Source organism: Schistocerca nitens, chromosome 7, assembly GCF_023898315.1.
Source record: "Schistocerca nitens isolate TAMUIC-IGC-003100 chromosome 7, iqSchNite1.1, whole genome shotgun sequence".
NCBI lineage: Eukaryota > Metazoa > Arthropoda > Insecta > Orthoptera > Acrididae > Schistocerca > Schistocerca nitens.
Window position 1 is genome coordinate 260,449,073 of NC_064620.1, and position 6,403 is coordinate 260,455,475.

Sequence of the window (6,403 nt, forward strand, 5' to 3'; positions counted from 1 at the left end):
CCGTGCGGATGAGCTTTCGGAAAAGAAAGGAAATACTCCACTACACGGAAGGCTAAATGTCATAGTGGTGTTTTAGTGATATTGTCCGATCTAATGTGTCGTGGTATGCATTTTGTAAAATGTTACTCGAAATATCCCAAACCTTTTCACTGATTTATTACCTTACAGTAAAGCTGTATGCCCTCGGGAAAAATTTCGGCTGTAGTTTAGCGTTGCTTTCAGCCGTTCGCAGTAACAGCTCAGCAAGGCAATTTTGGTTAATGTTACTAGGCCAGATCAGTCAATCATCCTGACTGTTGCCCCTGAACATACTGAAAAGGCTGCAGCCCCTCTTCAGGAACCACACGTTTGTCTGGCCTCTCAACAGATACCCCTCCGTTGTGGTTGCACCTACGGTACGGCTACGTGCATCGCTGAGGCACGCAAGCCTTCACACCAACGGCAAGGTCCATGGTTTATAGGGGGGGGGGGGGGAGGGCGGAGGGGACTACTCCAGGCGGGAACTACTCAGGAGGACGTCGTTATCAGGAGAAACAAAACTATCAGATCCCTCAATCGGGCAGGTAGGTTTGAAAATTTAAAAAGATAAATGGATAGGTTAAAGTTAGATATAGTGGGGGTTCGGGAAGTTCTGTGGCAGGAGGTACATGACTTTTGGTCAGATGCATACCGGATTATAAATACAAAATCAAATATGTGTAATGCAGGAGTAGGTTTAATAATCAATAAAAGAAATAAGAGCGCGGGTAAGCTACTACAAACAGCATAGTGAACGCATTATAGTAGCCAAGATAGACACGAAGCCCGCGCCTGTCACAGTAGTACAAGTTTGTATGCCAACTAGCTCGGCAGATGACGAAGAGATTGAAGAAATGTATGATGAGATAAAAGAAATCATACAGATGGTAACGGGAGACGAAAATTTAATAGTGATTGGGGACTGGAATTCGATATTAGGAAAAGGAAGAGATGGAAAAGTAGTAGGTGAATATGGAATGGGGATAAGGAATGAAAGAGGAAGCCGCCTGGTAGAATTTTACACTGACCATTACTTAATCATAGCTAACACTTGGTTTAAGAATTTAAGAATCATGAAAGAAGGTTGTATTCCTAGAAGAAGTTTGGAGGTATTGGAAGGTTTCAGATTGATTATATAATGGTAAGACAGAGATTTAAGAACCAGGTTTTAAATTATAAGACATTTCTAGTGGCAGATGTGGACTCTGGCCACAATCTATTGGTTATAAACTGTAGACTAAAACTGAAGAAACTGCAAAAAGTAGGAATTTAAGTGTATGGGACATGGATAAACTGAAACAACCAGAGGTTATAGAGAGTTTCAGAGACAGCGTTAGGGAACGACTGACAAGAAGGGAGAAAAACATAGAGTAGAAGAAGAATGGGTAGGTTTGAGAGACGTAATAGTAAACGCAGCAGAGGATCAAGTAGATAAAAAGACGAGGGCTTGTAGAAATCCTTGGGTAACAAAAGAACTACTGAATTTAATTGATGAGGGAGACAACATAAAAATGCAGTAAATGAAGCATCTCAAAAATGAGATCGACGGGACGCGCAAAATGACTAAGCAAGGATGACTAGAGGACAAAGTAATGATTTAGATGCATATGAGTAGGGGTAAGATAAATACTGCCTTCAGGAAAATGAAAGACACCTTTAGAGAAAAGAGAACCACTTGTATGAATATCAAGAGGTCAGATGGACAGCCAGTTCTAAGCAAAAAAGGGAAAGCAGAAAGGTGGAAGGAGTATATAGAGGGTCCTTACAAGGTTGATGTACTTGAGGGCTGTATTATGGTAATGGAAGGCGACGTAGATGAAGGTGAAAAGGGAGATATGATACTGCGTGAGGAGTTTGACAAAGTACTGATATACTTGAGTCGAAACAAGATCCCAGGAGCAGACAACATTCTATTAGAATTATTTACTAATAGCCTTGGGAGAGCCAACCCTGACAAAACGCTACCATCTGGTGAGCAAGATGTATAAGACAGGCGAAATACCCTCAGACTTCAAGAAGAATATAATAATTCCAATCCCAAAGAAAGCAGGTGTTGACAGATCTGGAAATTACCGAACTAACAGTTTAATAAGTCAGAGCTGCAAAATACTAACGCGAATGGAAAAACTGGTAGAAGCCGACCTCGGGGAAGATTAGTTTAGATTCCGTAGAAATGTTGGAAGACATGAGGCAATACTGACCTTACGACTTATCTTAGAAAACAGGTTGAGGAAAACAAAACCTACGTTTCTAGGACTTCTAGACTTAGATATACCTTTTGACATTGTTGACTGGAATATTCTCTTTTAAATTCTGGAGGTATCAGGGGTCAAATAGAGTTAACGAAAGGCTGTTCGCAATTTGTACAGAAACCAGATGGCAGTTATAAGAGTCGAGTAGCATGACAGGGAAGCAGTGCTTGGGAAGGGAGTGAGATAGGGTTGTAGTCTATCGCCGATGTTATTCAAGTAGTATATGAGCAAGCAGCGAAGGAAATTAAAAAAAAATTGAATAGGAATTAAAATCCATGGAAAATAAATTAAAACTTTGAGGTTTTCCGATCACATTGTAATTCTATCGGAGACACCAAAGGATCTGGAAAAGCAGCTGAGCAGACTGGACAGTGTTTTGAAAGGAGGATATAAGATGAACATCAACAAAAGCAAAACGAGAGTAACGGAATGTAGTTGAATTACATCAGGTGATGCTGAGGGAATTCGATTAGCAAATGAGACATTTAAAGCAGTTGATGAGTTTTGCTACTTGGGGAGCACAATAAGTGATGATGGTCGAAGTAGAGAGGATATAAAATGTAGAATGGCAATGGTAAGGAAAGTGTTTCTGAAGAAGAGAAATTTGTTAACATCAAGTATAGATTTATGTGTCAGGAAATCTTTTCTGAAAGTATTTGTATGGAGTGTAGCCTTGTATGGAAGTGAAATATGGACGATAATTTGTTTCCACAAGAAAAGAATAAAGGCTTTCGAAATGTAGTGCTACATAAGAATGCTGAAGATTAGATGGATAGATCACGTAACTAATGAGGAGGTACTAAATAGAAATGGGGAGAAGAGGAATTGAACAACTTGTCTAGAAGAAGGGATCGGTTGGTAGGACACATTCTGAGGCAAAAAGAGATCACAAATTTAGTATTGGAGGGGAGCATGGAGGGTAATTTTTTCTATGATATCACAGACTCAAATACGGTTTAATACTGTGTGGTACGTAAAGTGCCCTCCGCCACACACCGTTGGGTGGCTTGCGGAGTATAAATGTAGATGTAGATGTATACACACTACACAGCCGAGTATAATTACATGTTTGGTTCATGTGGTAATCAACTTTTAACGACAACGAAACTCCAATAGCTTACAACAGTCTGCTACCGTAGCTGAGTGGTCAGTGTCGGTGGCTGCCAAATAGAGAAAGTATGTTCCACGCACGCTGCTGTCCATGATTTTTCGATGGTAAGTGGAGTGGTACGCTCATGATATCAACTGATGAGCTATTTTACCGAGTAGTAGCAGCTCCAAGGTGTGGAAAGGCGGCAAAACGGCCGGGAGAGCGGTATGCTAACATGACCCTGTGTACCACATCTGCATGACCCCACAAGGCAGAGGATGACACGGCGACAGGTCGACATCCCTCGGGCCCTCACGACTAGCATGAGGAGCTCCTACAAAGTAGCTGACAACACAAGTTATTCACTGACACAAAACACATTTACATTGCTGGGAAAATGAATAATAAATTGTTTAGGTAAACTGATTTACTCTACATTGTAATTACTACATAGTTCTCGAGTTCCCGATGACTTAACTGACTTAGAGATTAGCGAAACGTTGATACAGTAACAACGTCTGATAGTACATGGGACGGTACAAAAGCTGTCAGTGGAAATACACAATTACGCGTGTGTGTGTTTCAAAGCCTAAATACGTGCATAATGATTCTATGAGATGTCGCAAATTATCGTGTTTGGAGAGACAAGTGGGAAATTTGAACCAGTTTACTTAGCCTCTTTGCATGAAGTTACTTGTTTATTGCAGTACTATCACCAAGGTAAGACACGTATAACATCCCAATCGCTCTATGATGGGTCTCACTAACATGGTGGGGAGTCTCTGTCATCCATCCCATCCGTGGAGGTTGTTATGGATGTTACCTTGATGTATCGACTTATTATGATGGTTATAACAGCTCTTAAATCACATTGCAAATTAGAATGTAGATAATATTAATGTCGGATTTTCTGCTGTCGTATTTCTATCTATTCCTCTTTCCACGTGTTGTATGGCCTCACCTTTGTTGTTGTTATGGTCTTCAGTCCAGAGACTGGTTTGATGCAGCTCTCCATGTACTCTACCCTGTGCAAGCCTGTTCATCCTCGAGCAACTACTGCAACCTACATAATTCTGAATCTGCTTAGTGTATTCATCTCTTGGTCTACCTCTACTCACCACTCCAATACTAAATTGGTGATACCTTGATGCTTCAGAACATGTCATACCAACCAGTCCCTTCTTCCGTTCTAGTTGTGTCACAAATTACTCTTCTGCCCATTCTATTCAGACCCTCCTCCTTAATCTACCCATTTAATCTTCAACATTCTTCTGTAGTTACACACTTCGAAAGCTTCTATTCTCTTCTTGTATAGTTATCGTCCATGTTTGTCTTCCATATATGGCTACGCTCCATACAAACACTTTAAAAAAGACTTCCTGGCGCTTAAATCTATAACTGGATGTAACAAATTTCTCTTATTCAGAAACGCTTTCCTCGCCATAGCCAGTCTACATTTTATATCTTCTCTACCTCGACATTCATCAGTTATTTTGCTTCTCAAAGAGCAAAACTGATTTACTACATTAAGTGTCTCATTTCCTAATGTTATTCCCTCAGCATCACTTGAATTAATTCGACTACATTTCATTATCCTCGTTTTGCTTTTGTTGGTGTTTATCTTATATTCTCCTTTCAAGACACTGTCCATTCTGTTCAACTGCTCTTCCATGTCCTTTCTCTGACAGAATTAAAATGTCGTCGCCACGCTTCAGTGTGTTTACTTCTTCTCCACGGATTTTAATTCCTACTCCAAATTTTTCTTTTCTTTCCTTGGAAGCTCGCTCAATATACATATTGAATAACATACGTGATAGGCTGCAACCCCGTCTCACTCCCTTCCCAAACACTGCTTCCCTGTCATGCCCCTCGATTCTTATATCTCCTGTCTTGTTTATGCACAAATTGTTAATAGCCGTTCGCTCCCTGTATTTTACCCCTGCTACATTCAGAAAATGAAAGAAAGTATTCCAGTCTATATTGTGAAAAGCTTTCTCTACGTCTACAAATGCTAGAAACGTGGGTGTATATTTCCTTAGGCTATAGTCTAAGATATGTCGTTGGGTCAGTTTTACCTCGCGTATTCCAACATTTTTGCGGAATACAAACTGATCTTCCCCGATCTCGGCTTCTACCAGTTTTCCATTCGTCTGTAAATAATTGGTGTTAGTATTTTGGCCCCATCTTTACTCAGCACTGAAACCAGGAGCAAACGAGTACCAGTTGTGCATTCTCTCTTTTGTTAGATGCTTCAACATATATTATCCTCCTCGAAAGGCTATTGAAACTTTCGCGTGTGAGTATATTGGCTCGCCTGAAGCGCCGAGTTGAGGGCAGCCGGCTGATCCGTCGGTGGCAGCCACGTTGTTCCCGTCCAGCCGTCTACCAAGCGCCCTGCGATGGGGAGCTGGAGGAAAGCGGGCAACTTCTTGGACAGCTCGTGGACAAAGATGCTGACACTAAAGATGGCTGACTGGGGCTATCTGAAAACACAGTTTTGAACACGACTGTTACGCAGCAATCGTATAATGGTTTCAACGCAGGATTAAACAGCCAACGGGTTGCACATAAACGATAAATACATTGATCTAGGTTTCGACATTTACTAGGGGTGTCTTCATCAGAATGAAGTGTCACTAAATCGCAAAATTACTTTGTTTTTTAGCAGTAGTCAAAATTACAATTATCATTTCATTCCGATGACGACAACCCTAGTTAGTTTCGAAACCTAGGTCGATGTACCTAACGTTTATGTGCCACTGGTTGGCTGTATAATCCTATGTTGATAATCCACAGTTCTGGTATGTAGCAAAATCCGTCACATCAGACTATCACGCTACTCACGTTCACAATTTCAGATTTTGACATCATGGATATCAAAAAAAATTACACATGTCGTGACAACAAACGAATATTCTTATAAAAATCATTAAAAATTAACAACAGTTGAGCGTTTCATTATACATTAACAAACAAGGCATTAAATTATTACGTAAGATACCAGCTACTATCACTGAAAGATACACGTCCGTATATTATTTAT